The following is an 18,050-nucleotide window of genomic DNA, read 5'->3' as shown; positions in this document are numbered from 1 at the left end:
TTCTGTTTCCTTGTCTTTATTTGAAGACCGATTGGACTGATAAGATATGATCTATATTATGACAAATGCATATAAACATGCATAGATGTTCTAACAGCATTGAATACATTTCAACCAAATTCCGCTTAGGTCCATATTGTGTGTAAAAATGCACATATTGTGTGTAAAAATGCACATATTGTGTGTAAAAATGCACATATTGTGTGTAAAAATGCACATATTGTGTGTAAAAATGCACATATTGTGTGTAAAAATGCACATATTGTGTGTAAAAATGCACATATTGTGTGTAAAAATGCACATATTGTGTGTAAAAATGCACATATTGTGTGTAAAAATGCAGATATTGTGTGTAAAAATGCACATATTGTGTGTAAAAATGCAGATATTGTGTGTAAAAATGCACATATTGTGTGTAAAAATGCACATATTGTGTGTAAAAATGCACATATTGTGTGTAAAAATGCACATATTGTGTGTGTCATTTGGCTGGGATCATTTTAAAGCCCTGTGTTGATCTCTGCTGACGGTGCTCCAGATATAGCAGGACCGTGTCAATGTCTCTACATACCAAATGGCACGTTGTCCCCTACATAGTGCACTACTTTTGACCAGAGCCCTATATGAGCCCTGGTCAAAAGTAGTGCACTACATAGGGAATTGGGTGCCATTTGGTACGTGTCACTGTGGTTCACTATGTTTAGCTACCTGGGTAGCTTCTGGGTGCAGTTCAATGATTAACTATTGATGTTGGCAGAGGGGCACTGGGCAGAGCTTTAGAATCAGGAAACTCCCTACTTACATCCTAAACAACACCCTATTCCCCACACAGTGCACTTCTTTTAACCAGACCCCTATGGGTTCAGGTCAAGTGTAGTGCACTATTTTAGGGAATAGGCTACCACTTTTGACACGGGACTTTTATATAATTCACTCAATGCCTCTCCCACTGAACCAACAGTACATAAAAGTTAACCAATCTTTAAAAAACAGGATGTTGTAGTCTTCTCAGTCCTCGTAAATCACTGTGTCTCATTAAAGACGGGTTGATGCCCGTCATCACAGTCATCAAAAGGGTTTTCGTAGATAAATTGCCATTTTCTTTTTAAATCACATCCATTTTGTTCTTTATTTCATACACTTTGGCAGGACGATGAGAGATCTCTAAATTATATATCATCTCTGGCATATACAGTTAGTGTACACAATATTAAGAACACCTGCTTTTTCCATAATATAGACTGGTGAAACTATGATCCCTTATTGATGGTGAAAGCTATGATCCCTTATTGAAGTCCATTTTTAAATCCACTTAAAACAGTGTATACGAAGGGGGTGAGACAGGTTAAACAAGGATTTGTTTGTTGTTGTTGTGCGCCATTCAGAGGGTGAATGGGCGAGACGAAATGTCAGTGTCTTTGAATGGGGTATGGTAGTAGGTGCCAGGATCACCGCTTTGTACCAAGAACTGCAACGCTGCTGGATTTTTCACGGTCAACAGTTTTCCGCGTGTATCAAGAATGGTCCACCTCCCAAAGGACGTCCAGCATCGGAGTCAACATGGACCATCGATGTGGAACGGGGGGGTGGAACGTGGGGGGGGGGGGTGCTACCCACTATTAGGAGAAGGTGTTCTTAATGTTTTGTACACTCAGTGTATAGTTAGTTACGTGTACAGTTAGAATCAGTGGAGGCTGCTGAGGGGATGGAGTAGTCTGATAGTGGAGGCTGCTGAGGGGATGTAGTAGTCTGATAGTGGGGGCTGCTGAGGGGATGTAGTAGTCTGATAGTGGGGGCTGCTGAGGGGATGTAGTAGTCTGATAGTGGAGGCTGCTGAGGGGATGTAGTAGTCTGATAGTGGGGGCTGCTGAGGGGATGTAGCAGTCTGATAGTGGAGGCTGCTGAGGGGATGTAGTAGTCTGATAGTGGAGGCTGCTGAGGGGATGTAGTAGTCTGATAGTGGGGGCTGCTGAGGGGATGTAGCAGTCTGATAGTGGAGGCTGCTGAGGGGATGTAGTAGTCTGATAGTGGAGGCTGCTGAGGGGATGTAGTAGTCTGATAGTGGAGGCTGCTGAGGGGATGTAGTAGTCTGATAGTGGAGGCTGCTGAGGGGATGTAGTAGTCTGATAGTGGAGGCTGCTGAGGGGATGTAGTAGTCTGATAGTGGAGGCTGCTGAGGGGATGTAGTAGTCTGATAGTGGAGGCTGCTGAGGGGATGTAGTAGTCTGATAGTGGAGGCTGCTGAGGGGATGTAGTAGTCTGATAGTGGAGGCTGCTGAGGGGATGTAGTAGTCTGATAGTGGAGGCTGCTGAGGGGATGTAGTAGTCTGATAGTGGAGGCTGCTGAGGGGATGTAGTAGTCTGATAGTGGAGGCTGCTGAGGGGATGTAGTAGTCTGATAGTGGAGGCTGCTGAGGGGATGTAGTAGTCTGATAGTGGAGGCTGCACATTAGTCTGAAATTCTATATTTTAACCACAGAAGGTTGGTGGCACCTTAATTGAGGAGGACGGGCTCGTGATAATGGCTGGAACGGAGCGAATGGAATGGCATCAATCACTATAGAAACCATGTGTTTGAAATTATTCCACTCATTCCTCTCCAGCCATTATCACGAGCCCGTCCTCCTCAATTAAGGTGCCACCAATCTTCTGTGGTTAAAATATAGAATGTCAGACTACTGTGACTAGGCCTCACAATGTCTCAATCTGCTGAATGTAATGAGCTGTATAATGTACTGTAAGATGTATAATGTACTGTATAATGTACTGTATGATGTATGATGTACTGTATAATGTACTGTATGATGTATGATGTACTGTATAATGTACTGTATGATGTATAATGTACTGTATAATGTACTGTATGATGTATGATGTACTGTATAATGTACTGTATAATGTATGATGTACTATATGATGTATAATGTACTGTATAATGTACTGTATAATGTATGATGTACTGTATGATGTAAAATGTACTGTATAATATACTGTATGATGTACTGTATGATGTTTGATGTACTGTATAATATACTGTATGATGTATAATGTACAGTATGATGTATAATGTACTGTATAATGTACTGTATGATGTATGATGTACTGTATGATGTATGATGTACTGTATGATATATGATGTACTGTATGATGTACTGTATGATGCATGATGTACTGTATGATGTATGATGTACTGTATGATGTATGATGTACTGTATGGTGTACTGTATGTTGTATGATGTACTGTAAGATGTACGGTATGATGTACTGTATGATGTATGATGTACTGTATGTTGTATGATGTACTATATGATGTACTGTATGTTGTATGATGCACTGTATGATGTTTGATATACTGTATGATAAATGATGTATGATGTACTGTATGATGTATGATGTACTGTATGTTGTATGATGTACTGTATGTTGTATGATTTCCTATATGATGTACTGTATGTTGTATGATGTACTGTATGTTGTATGATTTCCTATATGATGTACTGTATGTTGTATGATGTACTGTATGTTGTATGGTGTACTATATGATGTACTGTATGTTGTATGATGCACTGTATGATGTTTGATATACTGTATGATACATTATGTATGATGTACTGTATGATGTATGATGTACTGTATGATGTATGATATACTGTATGGTGTATGGTATGTTGTATGATGTACTGTATGATGCATGATGTATGATGTACTGTATGATGTACTATATGATAAATTATGTATGATGTACTGTATGATGTATGATGTACTGTATGACGTACTGTATGATGTATAATGTACAGTATGATGTACTGTATGATGTATGATGTACTGTATAATGTATAATGTACTGTATAATGTATAATGTATAATGTACTGTATAATGTATGATGTACTGTATGATGTATGATGTACTGTATGATGTACTGTATGATGTATGATGTACTGTATGATGTATGATGTACTGTATAATGTATGATGTACTGTATGATGTACTGTATGATGTATGATGTACTGTATGATATATGATGTACTGTATGATGTATGATGTACTGTATAATGTACTGTATGATGTATGATGTACTGTATAATGTATGATGTACTGTATGATGTATGATGTACTGTATGATGTATGATGTACTGTATGGTGTATGATGTACTGTATGATGTATCATGTACTGCATAACATATGATGTACTGAATGATGTACTGTATGATGTACTGTATGATGTATGATGTACTGTATGGTGTTTGATGTACTGAATGATATATGATGTACTGTATGATGTATGATGTACTGCATGGTGTATGATGTACTGTATGATGTATGATGTACTGTATGATGTATGATGTACTGTATGATGTATAATGTACTGCATAACATATGATGTACTGAATGATATATGATGTACTGTATGATGTATAATGTACTGTATGATGTACTGTATGATGTATGATGTACTGTATGGTGTATGATGTACTGTATGATGTATAATGTACTGTATGATGTACTGTATGATGTATGATGTACTGTATGGTGTATGATGTACTGTATGATGTACTGTATGATGTATAATGTACTGTATGATGTATGATGTACTGTATGATGTATGATGTACTGTATGGTGTATGATGTACTGTGTGATGTATGATGTACTGTATGATGTATGATGTACTGAATGATATATGATGTACTGTATGATTTACTGTATGTGATGAGCTGTATTTGTGAGTGCAGCTGTTGTCAAGCGTCTCAGAGTTAAAAGCAGAAAGAAGAAAAAAAGGGTTTTGAGAGAGGAGGAAATCCCCTATATCAGGCCAAGAGATCCATGGCAACATGTAGAGTGCAGTCTGCACCATGCAGCAGCTCAACTGTTCATTTAAACTGCACCGTGCAGCAGCCCAACACTGTTCATTTAAACTGCACCGTGCAGCAGCCCAACACTGTTCATTTAAACTGCACCGTGCAGCAGCCCAACACTGTTCATTTAAACTGCACCGTGTAGCAGCCCAACACTGTTCATTTAAACTGCACCGTGCAGCAGCTCAACACTGTTCATTTAAACTGCACCGTGCAGCAGCCCAACACGGTTCATTTAAACTGCACCGTGCAGCAGCTCAACACTGTTCATTTAAACTGCACCGTGCAGCAGCCCAACACGGTTCATTTAAACTGCACCGTGCAGCAGCCCAACACTGTTCATTTAAACTGCACCGTGCAGCAGCTCAACACTGTTCATTTAAACTGCACCGTGCAGCAGCCCAACACTGTTCATTTAAACTGCACCGTGCAGCAGCTCAACACTGTTCATTTAAACTGCACCGTGCAGCAGCCCAACACTGTTCATTTAAACTGCACCGTGCAGCAGCTCAACACTGTTCATTTAAACTGCACCGTGCAGCAGCCCAACACTGTTCATTTAAACTGCACCGTGCAGCAGCCCAACACTGTTCATTTAAACTGCACCGTGCAGCAGCCCAACATGGTTTATTTAAACTGCACCGTGCAGCAGCCCAACACTGTTCATTTAAACTGCACCGTGCAGCAGCCCAACACTGTTCATTTAAACTGCACTGTGCAGCAGCTCAACACTGTTCATTTAAACTGCACCGTGCAGCAGCCCAACACTGTTCATTTAAACTGCACCGTGCAGCAGCCCAACACTGTTCATTTAAACTGCACCGTGCAGCAGCCCAACACTGTTCATTTAAACTGCACCGTGCAGCAGCCCAACACTGTTCATTTAAACTGCACCGTGCAGCAGCCCAACACAGTTCATTTAAACTGCACAGTGCAGCAGCACAACACGATTTATTTAAACTGCACCGTGCAGCAGCCCAACACGGTTCATTTAAACTGCACCGTGCAGCAGCCCAACACGGTTCATTTAAACTGCACCGTGCAGCAGCCCAACACGGTTCATTTAAACTGCACCGTGCAGCAGCCCAACACTGTTCATTTAAACTGCACCGTGCAGCAGCCCAACACGGCTCATTTAAACTGCACCGTGCAGCAGCCCAACACCGTTCATTTAAACTTCACCGTGCAGCAGCCCAACACTGTTCATTTAAACTGCACCGTGCAGCAGCCCAACACTGTTCATTTAAACTGCACCGTGCAGCAGCCCAACACTGTTCATTTAAACTGCACCGTGCAGCAGCCCAGCACTGCTCATTTAAACTGCACCGTGCAGCAGCCCAACACTGTTCATTTAAACTGCACCGTGCAGCAGCCCAGCACTGCTCATTTAAACTGCACCGTGCAGCAGCTCAACACTGTTCATTTAAACAAAGACTACAACCTCACAATTATCCCTATTTCATGTTAATTATTAGACATTCATATATATTTTTTAACCTTTATTTAACTAGGCAAGTTTAATATAAATGAGATTAAACTTGGTTATTAGGCCTTATACTGAATGGACATTCATTTCTGTGTTCTGTAAACTAAATGTGCAAAGAGACATTTAATGTAATTTCCAGCACACTTTAGTTTTGATTCATAAAGAGTACATTGCAACACTAGTATTCTTGTGTAGAATATAACTAACACATACAGCAACAGACTGGGAGTATTTTGTGTCTGTTTCGCTGGTTGTGTTGTTCACTTTAGGCCAGACTACACTACTGCGCAGTTAGACGGAACCCAGGTCGTCCTGCTCTGTTCTCTTCTGTTTAGGCTATGAACTGTATCAGGCTCTTTCTCTATGTGGGAATTCCCCATGTCTCTCTAAAAACATTGCAATAGCTTCCCCCTCTATTCACCAATTTCCTTAAAATGCGTCTCTCGGACACACGCTCAATGTGTGGGTGAGTTTATGTTTGTTCGCTTTTTTCCAAATTGTATATATAGATGTCATTTTTGTTTGATGTTATAAGAGAGTTTGTCTAGGTTATAAAGAGTCCTGTGTTGAAGCTGTTTGACTCTGACTTGGTCACGCTGAATGAATCATCTAATGTGCGTACATGGGCGAATCAAGTTATTTAAAAAAAAATGCAATTTGATTTGTGAATGATTGTTAATATTAAATAGGTTCATTTAATCTAGAATAAAAATAAAAAATATAAATATGATACTGTTCCAGTAATCTAAAATTCATGTTGTGATGTTTATTTGACTAGGAAAGTCAGTTAAGAACAAATTCCTCATTTCAAAGACAGTCTAGGAACAGTGGGTTAACTGCCTTGTTCAGGATTTTTAACATGTTAGCTCGGGGATTCGATCCAGCAACCTTCCGGTTACTGGCCCAACGCTCAAACCACGAGGCTACCTGTCGCCCCCAATGTAATATGTTATAAAAACATTTAATTCCATTTATGTGATGTCATAGTTTCTCATTGACTGATACGATTTTTTTTTTATGGCCTACCTTAGTATGGGAGTAATTATAGGTCATATTTGTTGTTTAAAAAAATATATACATCCGAAATTATAACATAACATTTCTGTAATCACCCCCCCCCCCCCCAAAAAAAGATAAACATGTTACTATTGGTGTGCATTAACAGTAAATCTGAGTAATGAAAAACAAACCCTATACTGAACAGTGCAAATATCAGCCAGCTTTTCCAGACTTCCATTCAGCACATATCCAACCAAGCTACAGTCCAGGTGTGGACTTTTCCCAGTATTTTGTGCTTGAGGAGAAGCCTAACGTGAGCCATGTATTGCGGCAAATTCTTTGACGTGCATTCCTACAAAGAAGAAAATACATTTTGATAACTTTTGATATTTAAAATATATTAATTTAAATGTTTTTGTGAAACTTGAATGACGAAAGTGCACAAGACCGAAATGAGAAACTGACCGTCTTCCCATGACCCAAATCGTCCTCCAACGACACAAATTAAGAAAATAAATTGTACGTGATTTTCAATGTTTTCTCATAACTGACGACCCACTTCTCACATGGCCACGGCCCACTAGATCAAGGGCCAGTATCCACCTGGACAGATGAATCTGAGTCCTGGACTAAAAAAAATATTTGTGTTAGATCTGGCTCCATCTATTCTACTCTACTGTGCTCTATTCTACTCTATTCTATTCTACTCTACTGTACTCTATTCTACTCTATTCTATTATACTCTACTGTACTCTATTATACTCTATTCTATTATACTCTATTCTATTCTACTTTACTGAACTCTATTATACTCTATTCTATTATACTCTACTGTACTCTATTCTACTCTATTCTATTATACTCTACTGTACTCTATTCTATTATACTCTATTCTATTCTACTTTACTGAACTCTATTATACTCTATTCTATTATACTCTACTGTACTCTATTATACTCTATTCTATTATACTCTACTGTACTCTATTCTATTATACTCTACTGTACTCTATTATACTCTATTCTATTATACTCTACTGTATTATACTCTACTCTGTTCTATTATACTCTACTGTACTCTATTCTATTCTACTTTACTTAACTCTATTCTACTCTACTGTACTCTATTCTATTATACTCTACTGTACTCTATTCTACTGTACTGTACTCTATTCTACTTTACTGTACTCTATTCTATTATACTCTACTGTACTCTATTCTACTCTACTGTACTCTAGTCTACTCTATTCTACTCTACCGTACTCTATTCTACTATACTTTACTGTACTCTATCCTGCCCTACTGTACTCTATTCTATTCTACTCTACTGTACTCTATTCTACTCTACTGTGCTCTATTCTATTATACTCTACTGTACTCTATTCTATTCTACTGTACTCTAGTCTACTCTATTCTATTATACTCTACCATACTCTACTGTACTCTATTCTACTCTACTGTACTATATTCTACTCTACTCTATTCTACTCTATTTTACTTTACTGTACTCTATTCTGCTCTATTCTACTTTACACTATTCTACTCTACCATACTCTACTATTCTACTCTACGCTGCTCTACCATACTCTACTATTCTACTCTATTCTGCTCTACCGTACTCTACTATTCTACTATATTCTAAACCAGTAAGCCAATGTTCAAGATAAGCAATAAAACAAAATTACTCTTGTTTAGCAAGACAACATTTTTATGTTTTTCTTGTTTCACAATATAAACATGTTTTGTTGGTTACGTAACGCCAAATGTGAATTTTTGCAGCGATTAATGAAGATGAATGTTGTCGAAAAACAGATTTGATTCAGCTTTAGCTCAGCGGGCTAACATTGTCTTTCGTCCCAACTGGGTTTGAACCTAGGTTGTCTGCGTGACACACGACTGGGTTTGATGGAAAGGGAAGAATGAAAAGATTGCATTGTGCCAAGTTTTTACCATTGTGATGGTTACCTGGCCTGACATGAGTGAACTGTTGTGTCGCCCCCAATGTAATGTAATCTGTTACAGTTTCTAGTTACCAGTCCAAAATTGCAATCAGTAATGTCAATTTGGGATTACCCAAACTCAGTAATGTAATCTGATTACATTCAGATGACCTTCCCTTTAAGAGGTATTAATTAGAAGATAAAAAGGATCTATAAAACACATTTGGTACGTTATCATAGTGGTCCCTGATTTGTAGTCAGATTCGCTGAGGTGGAACAAACTTAAACTTGTCTTTCTTTTCAATGCTGAATTGAATGTCATTTAGAAAACATCCTTTCAGAATTTAAAAGTAATCCAAGAAGTAATCATCTAGTTTTTCAAAAGTAGCGATAATCTGATTACAATATGTTTGCTGGTAATGTAACTGATTACAGTTACTGTTTAAAAAAAAATCTGATTACATTACTCCTCAACCCTGAATATGGTGTCCAATGGGTCCTACAGACCATAGAGAATGACAGAGGCCTCTAGTGGCCAAAAGGCTGTGTTAGCATGGCCAGCGCAATTTAGGGCTTCCACCATTTTAATGTAGTCAACCAGTTGGACTTCCAACTTCATTGACTGATGCCTGTTGGTGACTATGTAGGACTCATGTCCAACCGGGTCATCAGGAGGGATCAGCCAATCGTGAAGAAGAAAATGTATGTCTTCAAAATGGAGATAGCCTCAATGACGCTGCCCATGCTGTCACAGACGCCATAATGGCACAGATACAACAATTTGTGCTCTATCTATTTCTATGGTGCAGACGCACTGTCTCACCTATTTTGGTCAATAGCAGTTCATGTTTAGGCATTATTTTATTTTCATTATTGGTTTTGGTTGCATCTAGTGTTTGGAGGTCACCCATCATGAGATTCCAATCTTTATCAAGGTTGTTCCAAAGTTCATTGTGCATAGATAGAACATCATGGAAATAATAATTCAGCCTATTGTAGAGCTTTTAAAGAAGTAATCTGTGACTGTACTACAGCCTCTACCTAGAGGTGTGGAGCTGTAAAGGAGTAGTGAAGTCTATGTGACTGTACTACAGCCTCTACCTAGAGGTGTGGAGCTGTAAAGGAGTAGTGAAGTCTATGTGACTGTACTACAGCCTCTACCTAGAGGTGTGGAGCTGTAAAGGAGTAGTGAATGTGTGACTGTACTACAGCCTCTGCCTAGAGGTGTGGAGCTGTAAAGGAGTAGTGAAGTCTATGTGACTGTACTACAGCCTCTACCTAGAGGTGTGGAGCTGTAAAGGAGTAGTGAATGTGTGACTGTACTACAGCCTCTACCTAGAGGTGTGGAGCTGTAAAGGAGTAGTGAAGTCTATGTGACTGTACTACAGCCTCTGCCTAGAGGTGTGGAGCTGTAAAGGAGTAGTGAAGTCTATGTGACTGTACTACAGCCTCTACCTAGAGGTGTGGAGCTGTGAAGGAGTAGTGAAGTCTATGTGACTGTACTACAGCCTCTGCCTAGAGGTGTGGAGCTGTAAAGGAGTAGTGAATGTGTGACTGTACTACAGCCTCTGCCTAGAGGTGTGGAGCTGTAAAGGAGTAGTGAAGTCTATGTGACTGTACTACAGCCTCTGCCTAGAGGTTTGGAGCTGTGAAGGAGTAGTGAAGTCTATGTGACTGTACTACAGCCTCTGCCTAGAGGTGTGGAGCTGTAAAGGAGTAGTGAATGTGTGACTGTACTACAGCCTCTGCCTAGAGGTGTGGAGCTGTAAAGGAGTAATGAAGTCTATGTGACTGTACTACAACCTCTGCCTAGAGGTGTGGAGCTGTAAAGGAGTAGTGAATGTGTGACTGTACTACAGCCTCTGCCTAGAGGTGTGGAGCTGTGAAGGAGTAGTGAAGTCTATGTGACTGTACTAAAGCCTCTGCCTAGAGGTGTGGAGCTGTAAAGGAGTAGTGACGTCTATGTGACTGTACTACAGCCTCTGCCTAGAGGTGTGGAGCTGTAAAGGAGTAATGAAGTCTATGTGACTGTACTACAACCTCTGCCTAGAGGTGTGGAGCTGTAAAGGAGTAGTGAATGTGTGACTGTACTACAGCCTCTGCCTAGAGGTGTGGAGCTGTAAAGGAGTAATGAAGTCTATGTGACTGTACTACAACCTCTGCCTAGAGGTGTGGAGCTGTAAAGGAGTAGTGAATGTGTGACTGTACTACAGTCTCTACCTAGAGGTGTGGAGCTGTGAAGGAGTAGTGAAGTCTATGTGACTGTACTACAGCCTCTGCCTAGAGGTGTGGAGCTGTAAAGGAGTAGTGACGTCTATGTGACTGTACTACAGCCTCTACCTAGAGGTGTGGAGCTGTAAAGGAGTAGTGAATGTGTGACTGTACTACAGCCTCTGCCTAGAGGTGTGGAGCTGTAAAGGAGTAATGAAGTCTATGTGACTGTACTACAACCTCTGCCTAGAGGTGTGGAGCTGTAAAGGAGTAGTGAATGTGTGACTGTACTACAGCCTCTGCCTAGAGGTGTGGAGCTGTGAAGGAGTAGTGAATGTGTGACTGTACTACAGCCTCTACCTAGAGGTGTGGAGCTGTAAAGGAGTAGTGACGTCTATGTGACTGTACTACAGCCTCTACCTAGAGGTGTGGAGCTGTAAAGGAGTAGTGAATGTGTGACTGTACTACAGCCTCTGCCTAGAGGTGTGGAGCTGTAAAGGAGTAGTGAAGTCTATGTGACTGTACTACAGCCTCTACCTAGAGGTGTGGAGCTGTAAAGGAGTAGTGAATGTGTGACTGTACTACAGCCTCTACCTAGAGGTGTGGAGCTGTAAAGGAGTAGTGAAGTCTATGTGACTGTACTACAGCCTCTGCCTAGAGGTGTGGAGCTGTAAAGGAGTAGTGAAGTCTATGTGACTGTACTACAGCCTCTACCTAGAGGTGTGGAGCTGTGAAGGAGTAGTGAAGTCTATGTGACTGTACTACAGCCTCTGCCTAGAGGTGTGGAGCTGTAAAGGAGTAGTGAATGTGTGACTGTACTACAGCCTCTGCCTAGAGGTGTGGAGCTGTAAAGGAGTAGTGAAGTCTATGTGACTGTACTACAGCCTCTGCCTAGAGGTTTGGAGCTGTGAAGGAGTAGTGAAGTCTATGTGACTGTACTACAGCCTCTGCCTAGAGGTGTGGAGCTGTAAAGGAGTAGTGAATGTGTGACTGTACTACAGCCTCTGCCTAGAGGTGTGGAGCTGTAAAGGAGTAATGAAGTCTATGTGACTGTACTACAACCTCTGCCTAGAGGTGTGGAGCTGTAAAGGAGTAGTGAATGTGTGACTGTACTACAGCCTCTGCCTAGAGGTGTGGAGCTGTGAAGGAGTAGTGAAGTCTATGTGACTGTACTAAAGCCTCTGCCTAGAGGTGTGGAGCTGTAAAGGAGTAGTGACGTCTATGTGACTGTACTACAGCCTCTGCCTAGAGGTGTGGAGCTGTAAAGGAGTAATGAAGTCTATGTGACTGTACTACAACCTCTGCCTAGAGGTGTGGAGCTGTAAAGGAGTAGTGAATGTGTGACTGTACTACAGCCTCTGCCTAGAGGTGTGGAGCTGTAAAGGAGTAATGAAGTCTATGTGACTGTACTACAACCTCTGCCTAGAGGTGTGGAGCTGTAAAGGAGTAGTGAATGTGTGACTGTACTACAGTCTCTACCTAGAGGTGTGGAGCTGTGAAGGAGTAGTGAAGTCTATGTGACTGTACTACAGCCTCTGCCTAGAGGTGTGGAGCTGTAAAGGAGTAGTGACGTCTATGTGACTGTACTACAGCCTCTACCTAGAGGTGTGGAGCTGTAAAGGAGTAGTGAATGTGTGACTGTACTACAGCCTCTGCCTAGAGGTGTGGAGCTGTAAAGGAGTAATGAAGTCTATGTGACTGTACTACAACCTCTGCCTAGAGGTGTGGAGCTGTAAAGGAGTAGTGAATGTGTGACTGTACTACAGCCTCTGCCTAGAGGTGTGGAGCTGTGAAGGAGTAGTGAAGTCTATGTGACTGTACTACAACCTTTGCCTAGAGGTGTGGAGCTGTAAAGGAGTAGTGACGTCTATGTGACTGTACTACAGCCTCTACCTAGAGGTGTGGAGCTGTAAAGGAGTAGTGAATGTGTGACTGTACTACAGCCTCTACCTAGAGGTGTGGAGCTGTAAAGGAGTAGTGACGTCTATGTGACTGTACTACAGCCTCTACCTAGAGGTGTGGAGCTGTAAAGGAGTAGTGAATGTGTGACTGTACTACAGCCTCTGCCTAGAGGTGTGGAGCTGTAAAGGAGTAGTGAATGTGTGACTGTACTACAGCCTCTGCCTAGAGGTGTGGAGCTGTAAAGGAGTAGTGAAGTCTATGTGACTGTACTACAGCCTCTGCCTAGAGGTTTGGAGCTGTGAAGTAGTAGTGAAGTCTATGTGACTGTACTACAGCCTCTGCCTAGAGGTGTGGAGCTGTAAAGGAGTAATGAAGTCTATGTGACTGTACTACAACCTCTGCCTAGAGATGTGGAGCTGTAAAGGAGTAGTGAATGTGTGACTGTACTACAGCCTCTGCCTAGAGGTGTGGAGCTGTGAATGAGTAGTGAAGTCTATGTGACTGTACTACAGCCTCTACCTAGAGGTGTGGAGCTGTAAAGGAGTAGTGAAGTCTATGTGACTGTACTACAGCCTCTACCTAGAGGTGTGGAGCTGTGAAGGAGTAGTGAAGTCTATGTGACTGTACTACAGCCTCTGCCTAGAGGTGTGGAGCTGTAAAGGAGTAGTGAATGTGTGACTGTACTACAGCCTCTGCCTAGAGGTGTGGAGCTGTAAAGGAGTAGTGAAGTCTATGTGACTGTACTACAGCCTCTGCCTAGAGGTTTGGAGCTGTGAAGGAGTAGTGAAGTCTATGTGACTGTACTACAGCCTCTGCCTAGAGGTGTGGAGCTGTAAAGGAGTAGTGAATGTGTGACTGTACTACAGCCTCTGCCTAGAGGTGTGGAGCTGTAAAGGAGTAATGAAGTCTATGTGACTGTACTACAACCTCTGCCTAGAGGTGTGGAGCTGTAAAGGAGTAGTGAATGTGTGACTGTACTACAGCCTCTGCCTAGAGGTGTGGAGCTGTGAAGGAGTAGTGAAGTCTATGTGACTGTACTAAAGCCTCTGCCTAGAGGTGTGGAGCTGTAAAGGAGTAGTGACGTCTATGTGACTGTACTACAGCCTCTGCCTAGAGGTGTGGAGCTGTAAAGGAGTAATGAAGTCTATGTGACTGTACTACAACCTCTGCCTAGAGGTGTGGAGCTGTAAAGGAGTAGTGAATGTGTGACTGTACTACAGCCTCTGCCTAGAGGTGTGGAGCTGTAAAGGAGTATGACGTCTATGTGACTGTACTACAGCCTCTACCTAGAGGTGTGGAGCTGTAAAGGAGTAGTGAATGTGTGACTGTACTACAGCCTCTTACCTAGAGGTGTGGAGCTGTAAAGGAGTAGTGACGTCTATGTGACTGTACTACAGCCTCTACCTAGAGGTGTGGAGCTGTAAAGGAGTAGTGAATGTGTGACTGTACTACAGCCTCTGCCTAGAGGTGTGGAGCTGTAAAGGAGTAGTGAATGTGTGACTGTACTACGCCTCTGCCTAGAGGTGTGGAGCTGTAAAGGAGTAGTGAAGTCTATGTGACTGTACTACAGCCTCTGCCTAGAGGTTGGAGCTGTGAAGGAGTAGTGAAGTCTATGTGACTGTACTACAGCCTCTGCCTAGAGGTGTGGAGCTGTAAAGGAGTAATGAGTCTATGTGACTGTACTACAACCCCTGCCTAGAGATGTGGAGCTGTAAAGGAGTAGTGAATGTGTGACTGTACTACAGCCTCTGCCTAGAGGTGTGGAGCTGTGAATGAGTAGTGAAGTCTATGTGACTGTACTACAGCTCTCTACCTAGAGGTGTGGAGCGTGAAAGGAGTAGTGAAGTCTATGTGACTGTACTACAGCCTCTGCCTAGAGGTGTGGAGCTGTAAAGGAGTAGTGAATGTGTGACTGTACTACAGCCTCTGCCTAGAGGTGTGGAGCTGTAAAGGAGTAGTGAAGTCTATGTGACTGTACTACAGCCTCTGCCTAGAGGTTTGGAGCTGTGAAGGAGTAGTGAAGTCTATGTGACTGTACTACAGCCTCTGCCTAGAGGTGTGGAGCTGTAAAGGAGTAGTGAATGTGTGACTGTACTACAGCCTCTGCCTAGAGGTGTGGAGCTGTAAAGGAGTAATGAAGTCTATGTGACTGTACTACAACCTCTGCCTAGAGGTGTGGAGCTGTAAAGGAGTAGTGAATGTGTGACTGTACTACAGCCTCTGCCTAGAGGTGTGGAGCTGTGAAGGAGTAGTGAAGTCTATGTGACTGTACTAAAGCCTCTGCCTAGAGGTGTGGAGCTGTAAAGGAGTAGTGACGTCTATGTGACTGTACTACAGCCTCTGCCTAGAGGTGTGGAGCTGTAAAGGAGTAATGAAGTCTATGTGACTGTACTACAACCTCTGCCTAGAGGTGTGGAGCTGTAAAGGAGTAGTGAATGTGTGACTGTACTACAGCCTCTGCCTAGAGGTGTGGAGCTGTAAAGGAGTAATGAAGTCTATGTGACTGTACTACAACCTCTGCCTAGAGGTGTGGAGCTGTAAAGGAGTAGTGAATGTGTGACTGTACTACAGTCTCTACCTAGAGGTGTGGAGCTGTGAAGGAGTAGTGAAGTCTATGTGACTGTACTACAGCCTCTGCCTAGAGGTGTGGAGCTGTAAAGGAGTAGTGACGTCTATGTGACTGTACTACAGCCTCTACCTAGAGGTGTGGAGCTGTAAAGGAGTAGTGAATGTGTGACTGTACTACAGCCTCTGCCTAGAGGTGTGGAGCTGTAAAGGAGTAATGAAGTCTATGTGACTGTACTACAACCTCTGCCTAGAGGTGTGGAGCTGTAAAGGAGTAGTGAATGTGTGACTGTACTACAGCCTCTGCCTAGAGGTGTGGAGCTGTGAAGGAGTAGTGAAGTCTATGTGACTGTACTACAACCTTTGCCTAGAGGTGTGGAGCTGTAAAGGAGTAGTGACGTCTATGTGACTGTACTACAGCCTCTACCTAGAGGTGTGGAGCTGTAAAGGAGTAGTGAATGTGTGACTGTACTACAGCCTCTACCTAGAGGTGTGGAGCTGTAAAGGAGTAGTGACGTCTATGTGACTGTACTACAGCCTCTACCTAGAGGTGTGGAGCTGTAAAGGAGTAGTGAATGTGTGACTGTACTACAGCCTCTGCCTAGAGGTGTGGAGCTGTAAAGGAGTAGTGAATGTGTGACTGTACTACAGCCTCTGCCTAGAGGTGTGGAGCTGTAAAGGAGTAGTGAAGTCTATGTGACTGTACTACAGCCTCTGCCTAGAGGTTTGGAGCTGTGAAGGAGTAGTGAAGTCTATGTGACTGTACTACAGCCTCTGCCTAGAGGTGTGGAGCTGTAAAGGAGTAATGAAGTCTATGTGACTGTACTACAACCTCTGCCTAGAGATGTGGAGCTGTAAAGGAGTAGTGAATGTGTGACTGTACTACAGCCTCTGCCTAGAGGTGTGGAGCTGTGAAGGAGTAGTGAAGTCTATGTGACTGTACTACAGCCTCTACCTAGAGGTGTGGAGCTGTAAAGGAGTAGTGACGTCTATGTGACTGTACTACAGCCTCTACCTAGAGGTGTGGAGCTGTAAAGGAGTAGTGAATGTGTGACTGTACTACAGCCTCTGCCTAGAGGTGTGGAGCTGTAAAAGAGTAGTGAATGTGTGACTGTACTACAGCCTCTGCCTAGAGGTGTGGAGCTGTAAAGGAGTAGTGACGTCTATGTGACTGTACTACAGCCTCTACCTAGAGGTGTGGAGCTGTAAAGGAGTAGTGAATGTGTGACTGTACTACAGCCTCTACCTAGAGGTGTGGAGCTGTAAAGGAGTAGTGACGTCTATGTGACTGTACTACAGCCTCTACCTAGAGGTGTGGAGCTGTAAAGGAGTAGTGAATGTGTGACTGTACTACAGCCTCTGCCTAGAGGTGTGGAGCTGTAAAGGAGTAGTGAATGTGTGACTGTACTACAGCCTCTGCCTAGAGGTGTGGAGCTGTAAAGGAGTAGTGAAGTCTATGTGACTGTACTACAGTCTCTACCTAGAGGTGTGGAGCTGTGAAGGAGTAGTGAAGTCTGTGACTGTACTACAGCCTCTGCCTAGACGTGTGGAGCTGTAAAGGAGTAGTGAATGTGTGACTGTACTACAGCCTCTGCCTAGAGGTGTGGAGCTGTAAAAGAGTAGTGAATGTGTGACTGTACTACAGCCTCTGCCTAGAGGTGTGGAGCTGTAAAGGAGTAGTGACGTCTATGTGACTGTACTACAGCCTCTGCCTAGAGGTGTGGAGCTGTAAAGGAGTAGTGACGTCTATGTGACTGTACTACAGCCTCTACCTAGAGGTGTGGAGCTGTAAAGGAGTAGTGAAGTCTATGTGACTGTACTACAGCCTCTGCCTAGAGGTTTGGAGCTGTGAAGGAGTAGTGAAGTCTATGTGACTGTACTACAGCCTCTGCCTAGAGGTGTGGAGCTGTAAAGGAGTAATGAAGTCTATGTGACTGTACTACAACCTCTGCCTAGAGATGTGGAGCTGTAAAGGAGTAGTGAAGTCTATGTGACTGTACTACAGCCTCTGCCTAGAGGTGTGGAGCTGTGAAGGAGTAGTGAAGTCTATGTGACTGTACTACAGCCTCTACCTAGAGGTGTGGAGCTGTAAA

The 18,050-nt window shown here is 42.6% G+C and overlaps 1 protein-coding gene across 7 annotated transcripts in view; it reads left to right on the top strand.

Moving 5' to 3' along the window:
• Positions 1-6,608: 6,608 nt before the first annotated feature.
• The window catches only part of tnip1 (TNFAIP3 interacting protein 1), a 52,147-nt gene continuing 40,705 nt past the window's right edge, over positions 6,609-18,050 (top strand). For 2 of the 7 annotated variants that reach the window (XM_031798484.1, XM_031798473.1), the window contains exon 1: positions 6,609-6,807. The gene's annotated coding sequence lies outside the window, so the exon portion shown is untranslated. The remainder of the gene's footprint in view (positions 6,808-18,050) is intronic. The other 5 variants (XM_031798475.1, XM_031798470.1, XM_031798482.1 and 2 more) reach the window with 4 other exon arrangements.

This window comes from Oncorhynchus kisutch, linkage group LG19 (assembly GCF_002021735.2).
Source record: "Oncorhynchus kisutch isolate 150728-3 linkage group LG19, Okis_V2, whole genome shotgun sequence".
Lineage (NCBI taxonomy): Eukaryota > Metazoa > Chordata > Actinopteri > Salmoniformes > Salmonidae > Oncorhynchus > Oncorhynchus kisutch.
The sequence above is the reverse complement of the archived record's forward strand: the minus strand, read 5'-3'. Positions and strand labels throughout refer to the sequence as shown.